The sequence below is a fragment of the Phocoena phocoena genome, chromosome 21 (assembly GCF_963924675.1).
Source record: "Phocoena phocoena chromosome 21, mPhoPho1.1, whole genome shotgun sequence".
Lineage (NCBI taxonomy): Eukaryota > Metazoa > Chordata > Mammalia > Artiodactyla > Phocoenidae > Phocoena > Phocoena phocoena.
Window position 1 is genome coordinate 29,704,494 of NC_089239.1, and position 17,620 is coordinate 29,722,113.

At 46.1% G+C, this 17,620-nt stretch overlaps 1 protein-coding gene across 1 annotated transcript in view; it reads left to right on the forward strand.

Annotated features, from left to right (window-relative positions):
• The window catches only part of MCPH1 (microcephalin 1), a 221,921-nt gene that overhangs the window by 76,503 nt on the left and 127,798 nt on the right, over nt 1-17,620 (forward strand). The gene's annotated exons all lie outside the window — the stretch shown is intronic.

Here is a 17,620-nt window from a genome sequence, read left to right on the forward strand (position 1 = left end):
TAAGCATGGTGTTATATTAATACTGTGTTAATTTAAACTGGTAGAATTATAATACACAAACAAACTGTAGATATATTTTCGAGAACAGTGGTGGTCTTTTTCCCTTATCATGATTTAACCCTGCATCGGTCAGCACAAGAGGTTTAGGACATTAGTGCTTAGAGTCTTGAAGCGGAGAAGGCTGCAGTTCCCCCCAGACGTCCTATTTGCATTGGCGGCGATTGGCGACTACCTTACCTAATTAAGTCTGAGTACCGATGCACATTTACGTGTATGAACTGTCATTGATAACTCCAGCTTCCGTGAGTGAGTATCCTGTGTGCTTTCTCTCCAGTTCACAGTGTCTCTGTCTGTTATCAGTCACCTCTTCCTTCCCTGGTGTCTCAGAGGGAGAGATGTTCTTTATATTTTATGAGGCCGGGCAGCTGTACTTGATTCTGTGCCCAGCCTGTTCTCCTGGAATGTAGAGCCAGCAGAGAGGTCAGACACGAGGGCCAGCGTTTACTGCTTCCAGGCGTGGAGGCCGCTGCCTGGGTGCCCCTTGTGTTTCTGCTCCGTGTCCTGCCGGTGTTCTCCCACTAATCACACATAGAAATGGAGCGAGGTGCACATTTAACTTCTGGTAACCATATGTGGAATTAACCACTCTCTGTGGGATTAACCACTGTCTGTGAGCAAAGCAGGAAGTAAAACATGTTATTTGATAAAATTCCAGTGCTCAGACAAAACTCCCCGCCTGGGCCTTCCTGCCCTGAGGGAGGAGCCTTGCCCACATGACGTAAGTGAATGGATTAAGTGCAATAAGGCAAGAAAACGAAATAAAAGGCATTTAGGTTAGAGGGGAAGAGGTGAGACTACCTCTGTTCTTAGACAGTATGATTGCTTATGTAGACAGTTGCAAGAAATCTATACCAAAAAGCTCTCAGAACTAATAAGTGAGTTCAGCAAATTGTCGGGAAACAAGGATACAGTAATACAAGGTCAACAATGAGGTATTTATGTACAAATCTAACATCAAAAGATGTGCAGGATCTGTGTGCTGGAAACGACAAAACACTGATTTCAAACAACAGAGAGACATACCGTGCGCATGGATTGGAAGACTCGGTATGGTTAAAATGCCATTCCTCCCCAAAATGATTTGCAGATTTAACACATTCCCACTCACACTCACAGGAGAATTCTTTGATGATATAGGCAAGCTGACTCTAAGATGTGTATATGGAGAAAAAGGAACAGAGTAGATGAAACAGTTTTGAAAGAGAAGGACAGAGCTGGAGGCATATGCCCCCCTGCCCCTGGCTTCCAGGAACAGGAGCTGCTTCCCCTCATCTGGAAGGTGACGGAGCTGGGAGTGATGACCCCTTCTGGAAGGGGACCCTGTCCCCTTGGAGAGCCTTCAGCCAGCCTGACCAGCCAGAGAGAACAGTTTCAGACTAGAGAGCACAGCTGAACGGGGTTGGGGAGAGACTCTGATAAGCAGGGTTGGCTGGTCTTTGTGTGGAACACAGGAAACCCCATCCAGCCCTCTACCCAGGTGTCCCCCCACCCTTGTTCCTTGTGCCCATCCTTTCCTAGTGGCCTCTCCAGGTGACACCCTAAAGTAAGCTCCTCTTCAGGGAGAAGGTCACACGGAGGCTCCCATCTGAGCAGTCATCCCCGCTCTTGTCTTTCCCGATATTTATTTCCTCAGCCTGGCCCAGACTCTGGATTCAGGGGTACTCACCTCTGCATGGGACCCTCAGACCCGCCCGCATCTCCACCTCTCCACCCGAGGTGGGGAGTCACAGAGCTGGGCCTGCCCGAGGGGATCAGAGCCGCCTGTGCAGACTCAGAGCCCAGGCACTCCTCCGGCTGCAGTGGGAACAAAGCAGCTTTCGCAGAAGCTGCTGCCCTCCCCACCTCTGACCTTGGCCCGGGGAGCTGGGGGAACTGGGGAGGGGCTGGTGGCAGTGCAGCCTCTGCATTGACCTCCCACCAGGCCAAGGTGGTCCCGGGCTCCGCACGCACACCCCCCAGAGCAGGTCGCAGGCCCCGTGGTGTTCCGGCGACCCCCGCTCTTTCTTCCCTCACTTTACTTTGCAGACAGTGTGTGAGACTCAGCCCAGGCCTGTGCAGGCAGGAAATTCTCCCGTCCGTCATCCCGGAGAGGTGGGCTGTGGGACGCGACCCCTCTGGGGCATCAGGCGGTGTAAACCTGCCGCCCCCAGCTCCTGACCCAGTGTCACTCCTGCGCTCTGGTGTGCTCGGGCCTTGGCCCGGGCTCCCGGCCTGAGATGGTGACCAAGTTCAGGGGCTGCAGGAAGCTGTTCGCTCTGTTTGGGGGCAGCAGGTGTGTAGGGAGCCGGGTCCTAGTCTCCATTTATGAGAAACAGAGATTTAGGGGCCCGCAGGTCACTGGACCCACGCTTCTGCAGGCTAAGCTGGATGTGTGCGGGACTGCGGTCGAGGGGGTGGGCGGTCTGAGTCCACTCGCAGGCTGCAAAGGTCGCTCTGTCCCTGAACCTCGCTCTGTCCTTTCTCCCCCTCCTCGCTTCGCTGGCCGCAGGGTCTCCCTGCAGCTCTGCCATCCTCACCCGTCCTGGGGCAGAAATGAGGAGTAGCAGCCTAGGGGCACAGCGGCAAGCGGAAGGCCCGGGAAGGACCAGGCCTGGAGAGCACAGGCCCGCCTGGGCGTCCTGCAGAGGGGCCCACAGAGACCTGGAGCGCCCCAGGAGGAGGGTGACAGCCACTGCCATCCAGGGCAAACATCCAGCCATCTACTCGCCTCTCCGATTGTCTCCAGTCTTCCCACTCGGCCCAGAGATGGGGCCACGTGACGGTGTCCTTGGCTTCATCCTGCTTCCGCTTCCCCACCCTGGGATTTTTATACACACGGCCTCAAGGAACAGGGGCCGGTGGTGAGAGGACCTACCTGCCGACTCATAACCGACGTCCAGACGGATAGAACCACGGGGAGAAATGTGTGCTTCATTAGTAACTAACGAAAGGAGAGTACTTTTCCCGCAGCAAACCGCAACAGGAAAATGAGACGCAGTTATCGGCAAAGTAGTACTAAAATAACACCCCGCACATTGCATATGGGGTACCAGGTGGTCCAGGCTTCCTGATGTCAGTTTGGAGATAGTGGCAAACATCCTAAAAGTTTCCATGGCCTTTGACTTCATAATTCTACATTCGGTCATTTATCTTAACAAGATCATTAAAGATTTACTTATAGGATGTTCATCCCAGCATTGCAATAGAGGAAAAAAGGAAAGTGACTGTCTGATTGGAGGTTCGTTTCTTTTCTGCTGTAATGAAAATTTTCAATAGGGAATTGCTGAAGTAAATTATTGTGTATCCATCCAGATGGCGGAATACTGCACAGCCCTTAAAAGTCACGTAGAAGAACATTTGACTAGAAAGAAAAATGCTCTTTGAACATTAGAAAAGGTTATAAAAGTAGTGAGTATTATGTAATCTCAATTTTGGTTTTTTCTTTTAATATAGATGTGTACTTGCATACATAAAATGATAAAAAGACTGAGGATATATTCCAAAATGTTAATAATAGTGGTTATCTGTGGATGGTGGAATAAAGTAATTGTAATTCTTCTCTTTGGTTTTCCTGTAAGTTCCAAATTTTCTGTATTACTTGTGTATGGCTTTCGAATAATAAATAAAATTTAAAAGAAAACAAAAAAGTAGTTGGAGGTATAACACCACCTGCTCTTAAGGTATCCTTTGACACTTCAGTAATCAAGACGATGTGGTCTCAGCAAAAGGACAGACATAATGGAACAGATGGAGAGTCCAGAAATACACCCAGGCAAATGGCCACTGGTTTTGATGAACATGCAAAGGCCATTCAGTGGAGAAAGGACAGTCTTTTCAACAAATGGCGCTGGAGCAACAGGACATCTATATACAAAAAAATTAACCTATAACCTTATGCTCTGCACAGAACTTACGTCAAACTGGATCACAGACTAAAATGTAAAATGATCAAACTCTTAGAAGTAAACCATAGGATAAAAATCTTCATGACCTTGGTTTACACGAAAGTCCTTAGATACAACACCAAAAGCATGATGTGTAAGAGAAAAGATTAATGTTATACTTCATCAAAATTAAAAATTGTTACTCTGTGAAGAATATTATGAAAGGACCAGGAGAAAATACTCGCAAATCTCATCTGACAAAGCACTTATATCCAGAATATATAAGCTCTCACAACTCAAAAATAAGAACACAAACTACCCAGACAAAGGGTGGTTCTGTTTAGGGACTCCTATATATTTCCACAGCACCCTGGGCCTCCAGGTGTTGGGCTGTTGGCGTTCCCAGACGGGTCCTGTAAGGTCGGCACTGCAGACCCCGACTTAGAGCCCCCAGACGTTATACCAGGACAGAATCCCTAAGCAGGAATGGTGTCTTTGAGGAACAGCAAGAAGGTCGGATTGGGGCACACCAAGAGAAAAAGTAGCAGAAGATGAGGTGGGACCGCCAGATCGTGACGGGAACGGTGGTAAAGTGCTTGTGTCCTGTTCCTCGTGTCGTGGTAAGACATGGGAAGCTTTCTATCCTGGGAGTGACGTGATCTGACGTGTTTCTGAGCGGACGTGGCTGCTGTGTGGAGAGCTCCCTGCAGGGGAGCAGGATGGCATCAGGGAACGCGCTAGCAGCTGCTGCGGTCAGTATTCCAGTGGGAGAGACTGCAGCTCGGAGTGGGTGGCAGGAGGGGTAGCGGTGGCAAGACGCGCTCTGATTTGGATGCTCTCGTGACGGTCGAGGTCAAAGGCTTTCTCATGGGTGGGCTGCAGGTTGTAAGGGCAGAGGAGTGGGATAATCCCGGGGCTGTTGACTTGGACGACCACATAACAGTTGGTAAGAAGATGACTTAGCAAACATCCATGATGATTTAGAGGGGTGTGTGTGGAGGCTTCTCTTTCCTCGTACGCACCCAGGCAGACGCCACGGAGCTGTGAGAGGTACCAGCGCAGGGACGGGCCATCCACCCAGCACCAGGCATCACCGGATCCACAAATCCGGCATGAGTGGCCCTGCAGTTTGACACAGCGGCTGCCCCTGTTCCCCCCTGACTCCCTGCAGCTGAGTACAAGTGACGGTAGCCCCAGGAGCCACCGTGTCACCCATGGGACCCTTGCCAGATAGCCCACTCGGCCAATTTTCCTAAATAACACAAGGTAGCATCACCTTGAATAATTTCTTCTGCTTCAGGATCCATGGTACTGTATTAGTTTTCTGTGGCTGCTATAACAAATTTTTCAGAGGCTAAAAAAAAAAACACCCCACAAATCTATTTTCTTACAGTTTCAGAGGTCAGTAATCTGAAATAGGTTTCTGGAGGCTCTAGGAGAACAGTTGTTTCCTGCCCTTTCCAGCTTCTGGAGGCCACCCATGTCCCTGGGCTCGTGTCCCCTTCCGGCGATTAGGTCATGACCTCTGCTTCCATAGCCAAATCTGTGATTTCCCGCTTTCGCCTTCCACTTATTGGGACCCTCGTGGTCTCATGGAGCCCACCTGGATAACCCAGAGCATCTCCCATCTCGAGGTCGTTAACTTCATCGCATCTGTAAAGTGCCTGTCACCGCGGAAGGAAACACATTCACAGATCCTGGGGACCCGCCTGTGGACAGCTGTGGGCGCCGTTATCCTGCCTTCTCCCCCATGCACAAACGCATTAATTCTATAAAGGCCATGTAACACTGTTTATTGTGTCCCCGGCTGATGACTTTTAATTGATTTGAGTTCTGTAAGGACAGGCTTTCTAAAAGTTTAGGAAGACACAGAAGGAGGAAGGCGTGTGAAGAGTAGAGCTTGGCGTGATGTGTCTGCAAGCCAAGGAGCCCGAGATTCCTGGCAGCTCCAGGAGGGAGGCCTGGACCACCTTCTCCCTCAGAGCCCGCCCCCACCAGCAGGGACCCTGCCCATGCCTTCACGTAAAATTCCTAGTCCTCAGAATGGGCTTAGGTCCTTGTAAGTAAGGAGACAGACCGTTTGGAAACAGAGCACGTTGAGAAAAATTGAAAAGGAAACGTTTACAGAACCTAGGGGTAAGACAGGAATAAAGACACAGACCTACTAGAGAATGGACTTGAGGACATGGAGAGGGGGAACGGTAAGCTGGGACGAAGTGAGAGAGTGGCATGGACATACATACACTACCAAATGTAGAGTCAATAGCTAGTGGGAAGCAGCCGCATAGCACAGGGAGATCAGCTCGGTGCTTTGTGACCACCTAGAGGGGTGGGATAGGGAGGGACAGGGAGATGCAAGAGGGAGGAGATATGGGGATATATGTATATGTATAGCTGATTCACTTTGTTATAAAGCAGAAAATAACACACCATTGTAAAGCAATTATACTCCAATAAAGATGTAAAAAAAAAAAAAAGAATAGAGTAGGTTGCCCTGGGCCTCCAACCGTTCCCAGTCTGTTCACGTCCTTCCTGACGCGGTGCTCACCTGCGGTGCTGGCCCTGAGCAGGGCTGAGCCGTGGGGGCGGGGCAGGGGAGGGTGTGGACTCCCCAGGACAGGAGCAAGGGCAGGACTGGGGCGGGGCTGTCATAGGGCAGGAAAGCAGGAAAGCAGGAAAGCGGTAACTTTAAACAGCATACTACTCACCAGTGTCGTGATTTCAGACGGCGGCACAGCAGCTGCCTCAAAATCTTAGGAGTACTTCGCCCTTGCTAAGGCACTAATTAAGCCACAGGTTCTTCTGTAAGATCCGACTTCTGACAGGTCCTGTGTTTTGTCTGTCTGGTATCTTGTACATCCAATGCCTTCTACTAAGAAGACAGGAATCGGCAGGTAGCTGTTCAGAGAGAAAGAATGGGATGACAAGGCCCTTACATGATTGCACTGAAAACACACATCCGCACACATGTAAATCCATACGTGCTTGCTCTGTGTGGAGGTTCCCATATATTTCCATTATGTCATCATCATTTTCCACGTATAAATCGGCAGTGCGTTTACCTTATTTTGAAATAGAGGAAGACCCATAGAACTATAACACAATGTCCAGGCCTCCAGTGTTTTATCGGTTGCAATAAAAAAAAAATAATAATTCAGTACGGGACAGTTAAATGGTGAGCCACCTGGCTGCCCCGGGATTTGGGGATTTAAAGTTAATCCATCCCCACATAAAACAGGAATAGACTCTGCTGAGCTGCCCGGGTGGCGGGCACCTTCCCGCAGGGCAACCTTAGGTAAGAAGCGCCATCTCACTGAGCCGCAGCTCCTCATCTGGGAAATGGACCTAGAGACAGCATGTCCTTCACAGGATTGTGTGAAAGCTAAGAGTTAAGGGTGTGTGGTGCTTTTCACGGTGATCGGCAAAAGTAAGAACCTAACGTATGTTAGCCTTACAACAGAAATAACTTATTAATCCCCTGCAAGAGCTGTAAATACCACTTCTTACATCCTGTCCCCGTGGTCTTAGGTACAGAAAGAACGTATTAACCCTAAAATTGACAAAAGACACTTGCTCTGGACCAGTGAACCCTTGGCCGTGGACCCGTCCATTCATTGCACGGCTGGTCCTGGGGAACACCCACAAAAGCTTGTAAACGCTGTTGGCGCTCATAGGAGAAGAGGCTCCGAGGCCCCTTTATTGAGGAAGGGGTTGTGAGAGAAGGCTGGAACAGGGGTGGTCTGGGTGGACAAAGGGAGGACATCTGCGTCTGGCCTTTGGGGACCCAAGAATAGACTCTTTCCTGATCCGGAGGATTTCAGTGTATTTGAGACACCGCTTCTCCTAAGGCCTCCGTGGTACTGATTTTCATGTATTGTTATTTTAAGCTTCTCCAGAACCATCAGATCCTAGTACTCCAAGTGAGAGCTCTCAGAGTTTAAGGATACTTTTGGGATTTGTGTCTCTCAATGAAAACAGCTTACCAACGACACCCGAACGCTCACTATTCGTGAAAAGCACCGACCCCTGGGAAATCAAAAAGCACAGGATGCACTGTGGCTTAAAGAAAAATGCCTGGTCATGTAGTTGTGATGACTCAAAGGTTTCCTCTTGCGGGCATGACGTGTTCATTGATACTAATATAGATGATTGCCTTAAAAAAACTGTAGAAATGAACTGAATCCCTTTCTCTGTTCAGCTCCATCTTAAATAAGACAGACATCCTCTCTGCTTCTTGAACGGCCTCCTCCCTTAATTTTCTAAACGAAATCAATTGGACAAGCATGATAAACTATTTTGAGAGACAGAAGTTGCCCCTGCCGCTTACCAAGCCACACCAGCTGGTTTCTAAAGCTTAGTGCACAGTGTAGGACTCACCTGCAGCGTGTCCCATGACTTTGGAGCTTCACAGGCGGCAGCTTCTCTTAGGGTCAAGGTTTGAAGACTCCACACACTTACTTGAAGGGTCATGTTGCCTTTGTGCAAAAGGAGTGACTCTCGCCCTGTGGTCTGCCTCCTTTTTCCTTGTCCCCAGCGCAGTTTGGGGGGTTCTTAAAATACTCCTCTTGGCGAGCGCCATGGACTTGCCTCCAAGAAAAGCATTGCTGGGAATGCTTTTATTCCAGGGTTTGTGTGGTATTCTCTGGAAATTTTTTGTGAAGGAGAATTCTAGCAGCTCTTCAAAATGAGACAGTTGTATGTGGTCCAGTTAGTCATAGCCAAAAAATCATGATGATTTTATAACACAATTCAGTTTGAATTTTTACTTAATCTGGGGGGTGTGTGTGTGTGTGTGTGAGTGAGTGAAAACTCTGTTGGCGATTTCTACTTGTTTACAGTTCCCACTTCCATTGTTAACTCTGCTGTTTTCAGCAAAGAGAATAACTTGTGCTCTTCCTGCTTCGTGACTGAGTTGTCTATCAGAAACAGAAATTAGGCCTGTGTCCTGTTCACAGGAGACAGGAAGAAAAACAGAGAAATCGGTTTGACCAAAGTGTCCCTTTAGACTGAAGTGTGTTTGTTATTTTTTGTTCAAGCGTGGGCTCTTCGAATTCTTTAGCAGAATTGTCTCACTTTCACTTGTTTGGTGTCTGCCACACTCCTGCTGACTCACCCGTGATTCCGCTCTGCCTACTTGCCACCTCTCTCCAGGGAGGGGAGGGGCCCTGTCACCTCTTCTCCCCTCTGCTCCCAGTACATGTATCTCTGTCCCCCTTTCAGAGACCCGCAGAGGAGTGACTCAGCCTCTATGTTCAGGTCTAAAAGTGTTGATTCTGACTGCTTTTGAATAAGGCTTGGTAGAGGGTCTTAAAAGCTAAATCACCTGTAAATGCAAATCCAGGGCTTAGAAGCGAAATCAGTTCTGCAGCCACATTTCAAGGCAGTGAACTCAACAGAAGAACAGAAAAACACTTTATAATCAAGTGTTTCATAAATCAAAACATGATGTCATAGTGGGTCAATTGTCTTGAAATAATGTGATTCGGTTTTGGCTTTCTCACACAGAACTCAGTAAGCAATGAGTTTGATAAGACGTACTGTATGTTATTGGTGTGAGCACGGAATAAAACAACCGAATTAGAATGAAACAGTTCCTGCAGCCCATGCCTGTCGTGTTGCTCTGAAGAATGCTTAGTCACCCTCCTAAAATTACAGCCAGTGGTGGAACCAGACTGGAATCTGGGGTTTTCACTGGTGTTCTGGTACATCCCTGCCCTCCTGGGACTGTTCAGAAGGAATCGTCTTGAAACTATTTTCTCTCTCTCTTTTTTTAAACCTTAAGTTGGCATATTAACTTTGAATAATTTTGAGACAGAATGTACTTTATACACCACACTTGTCACCAGGGTCTGTGAGCTGTTTTCCTAAGTTCTCCAGCAAACATTTATTGGCTGCAATCACACGCTGGGCGTTGATGACATAAGATCTCCAGCCTGGGCCTTTGAATCTTCATTGCCTTAATTCAAGTTATATTCACTCTCCCGCAGATTATACCTCGATGAAGTACTTATACTTTAAAAAACGTTTTCACATCCACTGTCTCCAGGACCCTGTGAGATAGTAAACATTGTTCTGTTTAGTGGTAGAGACACTAGGAAGAATAGCTCACCTGACTTGGATGTGAATCTTTGAAACAGTCTTGATAAAGGTATTACCCTAGGCACTGGCTATAACAGTCATCTCAAAGTACACCTCATTTAAAATTTTTCATTATTAAAATAACGGATTCTGTTTGTGGACAGACACAGAGCCTGCCGTCCTCTGCTCCTTTCACTTGTGGTGGTTCCTGGAAGGTGCCCAAGACCCTTCTCTGTGCACCCTGGGGCCACAGGAGGTAGTGGATCTGTAGGGATCCTGCACCTGCTCTGCCATCCTGTCATCCCAGCCAGACCTGGGGTATTCTTTCCACCTGGGAGGTGCTGTGCTTTCCCAGCTCCATAGGCTCAGCACTGAGGACAGATAGGAAAAAGTGATTTGCCTAGAAGGTCCGGGGCTTGGGTGTTGCCCTTCTTGAGAACACTTGGAAAGTTGTGTGGACAGGACTGTGAGTGTCACCTTGGAGTGACCCGTGCTGGAGTTTAAGGGGTGAAAGTCATCTTTAGGGGGAGGAGGCTGTGAAGTCCTGGAGCGCAGCCATTGACTGTGTTATGAGTGAAGTTCCACCATCATTTTGGAATTCGTAGCTTCACATCGATAATTGGTTCTTCCGCTGTACGAAGGTGCTGGATAGGTCCCACAGCTGAGACTGCAGGAGACAAAGCCCTGGGCGCTTAGTTAGGACGCAGAGGAAAGGGCTTTGGCTTCATAGGTCATGGCCAGGAGCTTGGGAAGCCACTGGGGTATTTTAACGAGAGGACGGCAGGCTTTTCTGTCTCTGGCTTCGTGTAAAGAATGGATTGCAGGGAGGCAAGAGCAGAGGGACCTGAAGCAGGCAGTTAACGATCGTCCAGGTGAGAAAGCACGATGGCCGTGACCGGGATCAGTTTGGTGCACTTTCTAGGAAGATCTGACAGGGTTGGACAACATAGGTGTGTGGAAATAAAGAAGTCAGGGTGCCTCCTGCCTAAATATTTCACTTGAGCAGCTGTAAATGATTGAGAATTCTGTAGGGTAGGCAGTGGTACCAGTTACTGAGATGGGGAATACTGGGGAAGAAAAATGTTTGTAGGGCTTGGGGTATGATAAAAAAAATTCTGGGTTCTACGTATTAGGTTTGCGATTTCTATTAAACAACCACATAGAGATATCACATCAAATTGTATAAAATATAACTACCAAATTATATTTTCTGTAATTCAGTATTTATTTGTTTGTTTATTCAGGGCAAAGGTTAGGGCTGTAAATATCCAGTTGGGAACCATTAGCACATAGGTGGTATTTAAGCTGCACCTGCGGAGTGAGGAGGGCAGTGAGCTTAGGACTGGGCCCTGGGCGGTGCCAACCGCTGGGGAGAAGGAAGAAGAGCTAGCAAGTGAAACCAAGAAGGATCAGGTGGTGGCAGAGGGGGACCACCAGGAGAACTGATTCTCAGGCAAAATAGGAACTGTCTCAGGAAGCAGAGCGCGTTCAGCGGTGCTGAATTCCACTGAAAGGCGAAGAGGGTAAGGACAGAGAAATGACCATTAGGTGTGACCAGATGGATGTGGTCAGAGACCTTAGAAGCATCAGGCTTAATGATAAGGAGGGTTGAAGAGTTAATAGTGAGAAAAGAAGTGGGAACAGTGAGTGTAGAACTGTCTCTGCACCTCCTGGCGTCTGGACGGGGCAGCATGAAATGTGACTCAAGCCTCGTAGCATGGCACATTGAAAGGCAGCATTCCTGGGGCCTGACAATTTGGTTTTGTTATGATGAATTGGAATTGGTCTGGTGAAGCACCTGAATCTATTGGCTTTAGCAGGGGAAAAAAAATACTAGATTAAGGTTGTATATGTTAAAGCAGAAGTTTCCGTATTTGGCAAACAGTGTAAATGCACGAGGCTACACATGAGAAAACCCAGTGATTCCCTTCATGCGGGGCTTGTTGCTGCCCATCCCTTTCAAAATACGGCCTTCAGGGGTCTCACTGTTTCTGTTTTGTTTTGTTTAACTAGGGGCAGCTAAGTAGAAATGCCAGTTCTTAACTTTTCTTAACTTCAAATTATCTCTTCCTCGCTTTATGCTTGAGAATTCTAGGACCTCAACTTAGTCCATGTGGAATTGAATTGCAAATTCAAAGTTCATTTTTAGAAAAAAACTTCAGTTATACCTAAAGGTACATATTTATTATTTAACATTTGCAACTTTGTGTTGGATTCCTAAACTTTCACCTGTGTTTCTGGCATCCCAGTGAAGCGGTGCTCTCCTTCAACAGCACAGAGTATCTTACCTTCAGGTTCTCATCAGAAAATGCAACCATGATTTCATTCTCTGGAACTTTTCAAAAATTAGGTTCCACTCTCCATCATTGAGATTATCTGTTGGTGACCTTGGGGACATTTTTAACTGTGCATTCTTTTAGGTTTCTAAACTCTATTCCTGAGTTACAATAGATTGCCACAGAACATCGTACTTGAGCTCTGTTCATCCCTGCACAAGTACCCTCTGTGAATTGGGCTTTAGTGGAAATAGTAGGTTTTTGAAGAGAGAGGATGCAAGAAATACTGGATTTTAAAAAACTATTGTATGTTTTTCAAAACTGAAATTGACAACATTTTGCTACCTGATACTTTTTTTTTTTTTTTTTTGCTGTACACGGGCCCCCCACCGCCGTGGCCTCTCCCGTCGCGGAGCACAAGCTTCGGACTCGCAGGCCCAGCCGCTCTGCGGCATGTGGGATCCTCCTGGACCAGGGCATAAACCCATGTCCCCTGCATTGGCAGGCGGACCCCCAACCACTGCACCACCAGGGAAGCCCCTACTTGATACTTTTTATGTATGATTCACACAATGTGTTTCTCCTAAAATTCATTGCCCTGGAAGGTTCTCTACAGAAAACCTTTTAGGCTCTTTTTTTTTAACTGGAGAATAAGAAATACGTAACTGAAAGTGATTTTGTCAGGCTTCCCTAGTGGCGCGGTGGTTAAGAATCCGCCTGCGAATGCAGGGGACATGGGTTCGAGCCCTGGTCCGGGAAGATCCCACATGCCGTGGAGCAGCTAAGCCCGTGAGCCACAACTACTGAGCCTGCGCTCTAGAGTCCGTGAGCCAAACCGCTGAGCCCGCGAGCCACAACTACCGAAGCCTGCACGCCTAGAGCCCGTGCTCCGCAACAAGAGACGCCACCATGATGAGAAGCCCGCGCACCTCAATGAAGAGTAGCCCCTGCTCACCACAACTGGAGGAAGCCCGTGTACAGCAACGAACACCCAGTGCAGCCAAAAAAATAAATAAATAAAACAGTTATTTTTTAAAAAAAGAAAAAAAAGTGATTTTGTCAACTGAAATAGCAGCTTGCCTTAGATGCCTGATAGATCTACTTCTTAGTTCTTTTAAATTGGTCCTTGATCTTTTGCAAGAACAAATATCCTGTGCTTGAATAATGAAGTTCTGCATAACCTAATAATTTATCAAACACTGGTGGTTCTCAGGGAGTTCACAGACTTGAGACGTCAGCCTTGACACATAAATGCAGTCGTGTGATCTCTGGTCGTGGGCTCTCGTGACACTGAGGCAGAATGAAGTGCTTCCATCCTTCACGTGGTCCATCCTGCCTTCCTTGCAGGCTGCCTGCTATGTGCCATATCGCACACCATTGGAGAGGGTCCTTCAGTGAATAGAGAAGCACATTTCCACTGAACTTTGTTTCCTATAACTCTTTTTTATTTTGGTTTTGTTGGATGACAGCAAAACAAGAAAGACCAGTATACAAGCATTAATATTATGCACAGGACTTTTTTCCTTTTAGGCATTTCTAATATTTGTGGATGCCTATCGAAGTAGAACACTTATTTCAACTGTTAAACTGTGGACAGTATTTTTTGGTAGGAAAACTCACGTAGAACAAAAAACAAAAAAACCCCAAAAACAAAACAAAAAGAAAACCTCGCGTAGAGGCAGCCATACCCTCCTTAGCACAAGGGACGAGGGTGAAACAGAGACGGTTTGAAACATTAAAGCAGCCCCTTTTTAGCAGACACTGGTTATTTATTTAGTGATTAGAAGCTCTTTGAGGGCAGAGGCTGTGCCTGTCTTTACTTATGTGGCCCAGGACTCAGGATGGGACGTGGAACATAGCACTTTCTAGTTGAATCAATGTGTGAGTAGATGACTAAACATAGTGTTATTTCTTTTAAAAATCTTGGAATTTATTCTTGCCTCTGATGAGCTAAAAATGTCATTTAAAAATACTATACATCATTATAAATTACAGAAGTGTCCATGTAGTTCATGTGTTTCTCATTAAAATTCATGAAAATAAGATGACCTGATGCCCATTGAAGAAAAAAATCTTTATAACTCAAATTCACATAAAGAGCAAACAACAGAGATTGCTGTTACTAGCCACAATATTTGCTTTATTGTCAGGGGTGGTCAGAATAATTTCTACTCTGTTTTCGCAGCGAAGTGATGTTTCTGCGATTTATTTTAGTTACATTGGAATGTGTTATATTTATTTCTCTGTTTTCATTTTGATAGGAGAAGTGGAGCTCGTGTTATTTATGAAGATGTTTGGACCTCTCATTTAGCTACACTGGTGGAATGCTGGGTCACCCTGCTCTCTGCTCAGCAGGGTGTAAAAAGTAGCTAACCATGAGCAGTGAAGCTCTGAAATCCAAGAATCATCCGTTTTCATTTCTGCAGCCTGAAAAGATGGAGTAAAGCATAAGCGGAACAAATCTCACTTGAATGCCTGCGTGTGATATAGCCAGACTTGTTTGTAAGAAGGTACACATCAACATGTAGCTTCTTTTTCCTCTTACCATCTGGTGTTTCGTCTCTGTAAGTTAGTATCTCTTAAAAAGAGAGAAGAATTCGTAACTACTTATTTTTAGTACTTTATTGCTTATTTTGTCCATCTTGGTTAAATACACTGTGTTAAGTTCTGGGTTTCCTTCTGTGCTCCCCTCACCCCCTTCTTGGAGACAGCTGGAGCAGTGCTTTTTAAACCTCAGTAACACGTGAATCACTTGGGGTTCTTACTGAAACGCAGATTCTGATTCAGTGGGTCTGGGTCTCGGGTTCTTCATCTGCTCCCAGCTCCCAGGTGCTGATGGTCCCAGGACCACGTAGGGAGGGGCTGGCGCCCAGTGAGCGTGTCTGAGGGTGGAGATGGTGCTGCTTCCAGAAGATGCTAGTCACGTAGAAAAGTTAAAGAGGTGGGGCTGTCTTGTCAGGAGACTTACCTACGCTCAGCTTGTCAGTATAACAGTCCTTTGTGGAAACCGAGACTTGAACAGTTCTGATAAATTGCTCACGATCACAGGGCTTGAACATGGTGGATTTGGGGTTTGAATTCAGCTTTCCTCCATTCGTAGCCCACAGCCTTTCTGGCATCTACTTCCAGAGATAGCCCAGGGGATATTTTGATTTTTGCTGCCTTAAACTTTGATATACTCATCCTGTGACTGCACACCACCTTGTGTGTTTTTTTGTTTTGCTTTTTTTTTTTTGCAGTACGCGGGCCTCTCACTGTTGTGGCCTCTCCCGTTGCGGAGCACAGGCTCCGGACGTGCAGGTCAGCGGCCATGGCTCACGGGCCCAGCCGCTCCGCGGCATGTAGGATCCTCCCGGACCGGGGCACGAACCCGCGTCCACTGCATTGGCAGGCGGACTCCCAACCACTGCGCCACCAGGGAAGCCCACCTTGTGTGTTTTTGAAAGATTAATGGCTAAGAGAGTGAATTTTGGTGCCAGCCTTGCCACTCCCCAGCTGTGTGACGAGGAAGGCAGTGAGTGTCCAGTGAGCACTAAGTTGATATTGATTTACTAATATTAGTAGGCAAGACTTTTTGACACCCGTCACTAGTCTTCATTCAAATCATAATGCATGTGAACCTTGAAAGCACGATGCCAAGTGAAAGAAGCCAAAAGATCACATACTGTGGGGTCTCTTTCCTATGATGGATCTGGAAGAGGAAGATCCTTGGACAGAGGCCGATTAGTAGTTACCGGGGTGGACCGGAGAGCAGGTTGAGGAGTAATCACTTAATGGGTACGGGGTGTATTCCTGGGCTGACGCAATAGTTTCAAAACTAGAAGGAGGTAGTGTTTGCACAACATGGTGAATAAACTAAATGCCACTGAGCCATACACTTGAAAAGGGTTACTTGTGTATTATGTGAATTTCGCCTGAATTTTAAAAATCACGTGGAAAATTGCCTCACTGAGGGAGACTACTGACTTTGTATTTTTAAAATGACTTGATGGCATTATAGAACGCATTTCTTGGTGTTCTGAGAAGTGTTGGAAATACTTATTTTGGAACAAACATCGTTACCTTGAAACTGTGCCAGTTCACGTTGGTCCTTCTGGGAGACTAGACCTCCTCTGCTTTCTGGCTCCACAGTGTTCAGGACTTAAGCACCCTATTATATGGTTATTAAAAGTTATACTTTTGATAGCCCCAATTTTTTCTCCTGAAGCTTAACCTAGAATCAACTTTATTGCCACAGCAGTTTCATTAACTACACAGATATTTTTGTAATCTGTGATGATGTATAATGGTTTCATGTGACAAAAAGGTTACATGTTTGTGCCTTCTTGTCACAAAACTGTGAAGAGATGGACATTGCTTTAACCCAGTGGCCTGAGTTCTGTGTTCTTAACCAGTACATTATACTGTCTGTTTGTGGAAGAAACACAAAGATTGCTCTTCTCCCTCTAGAAAAAGTCGAAACAATGGACCTAGTAGCAAATTCTTTTAAAGTTTTGCTGTTTGAGAGAATCAATTACTCTCATAACTGAGGCAAAGAGTCTGTGAGGTCTGACAGGAAAAATATAATTTAATTTTTATAATTCTGTTGTTAGCTAAAAATAGCAAAAAAATTAGTGACCATTTTTGCTACTCTTGGATAGGAAAGAAGGAATTTGCAAATGCTGAATATATGTTTCTATACCTCCACAGACTCTCACAACCAAGTTTTTTACCCCAGTTGGTGTGGGGAAGGGTGGAAGGGCAGAGGGTGATGAAGACAAGCCCAACCTCTTTTCAATGAGTAAAGGAGAAAATAATGTGTACTTACAATCTGTTTGAAATTAACAGGATTCCCATTGGTTAAATCTGTGTCACAAGTTTCTAACCATCAGATTTGAATTTTAATTGCTCAGTTGGCATTTTATACAATATGAAATCTTCTGTATGCAAAGAATATTGTTGACTTTTCCCACAAAGGAGCCCCTCACCATTGTTTTCTTTAGCTGCTATGTTCTCACTAGTATTCTTAGTACCAAAACTGCAGTTGAATTTAACAATTATATATGGTAGGTGGTATGGTCTGGAGACAAGTCCAAAAATAATGGTTGGTTAGCCTGGCTGTTTAGAAACTTGGAATAAACAATATTACAATTACAGTAAGACATTGTGAATGTTAATAAATGGTTTCAACACGATTAGTAATACTCTCAAGTAAGTTAAATCAGCTTCCTGTTGAATTTGTAATTATCAACACCAGCAGTGAATCATCATCATTCAGTTTTTTAAGTGCAACCTAAAATCCCTCTTACAGGTTGCTTTCTGCTTATCCTGATCTTCTCATATCACTTGTACATGGAAATAACT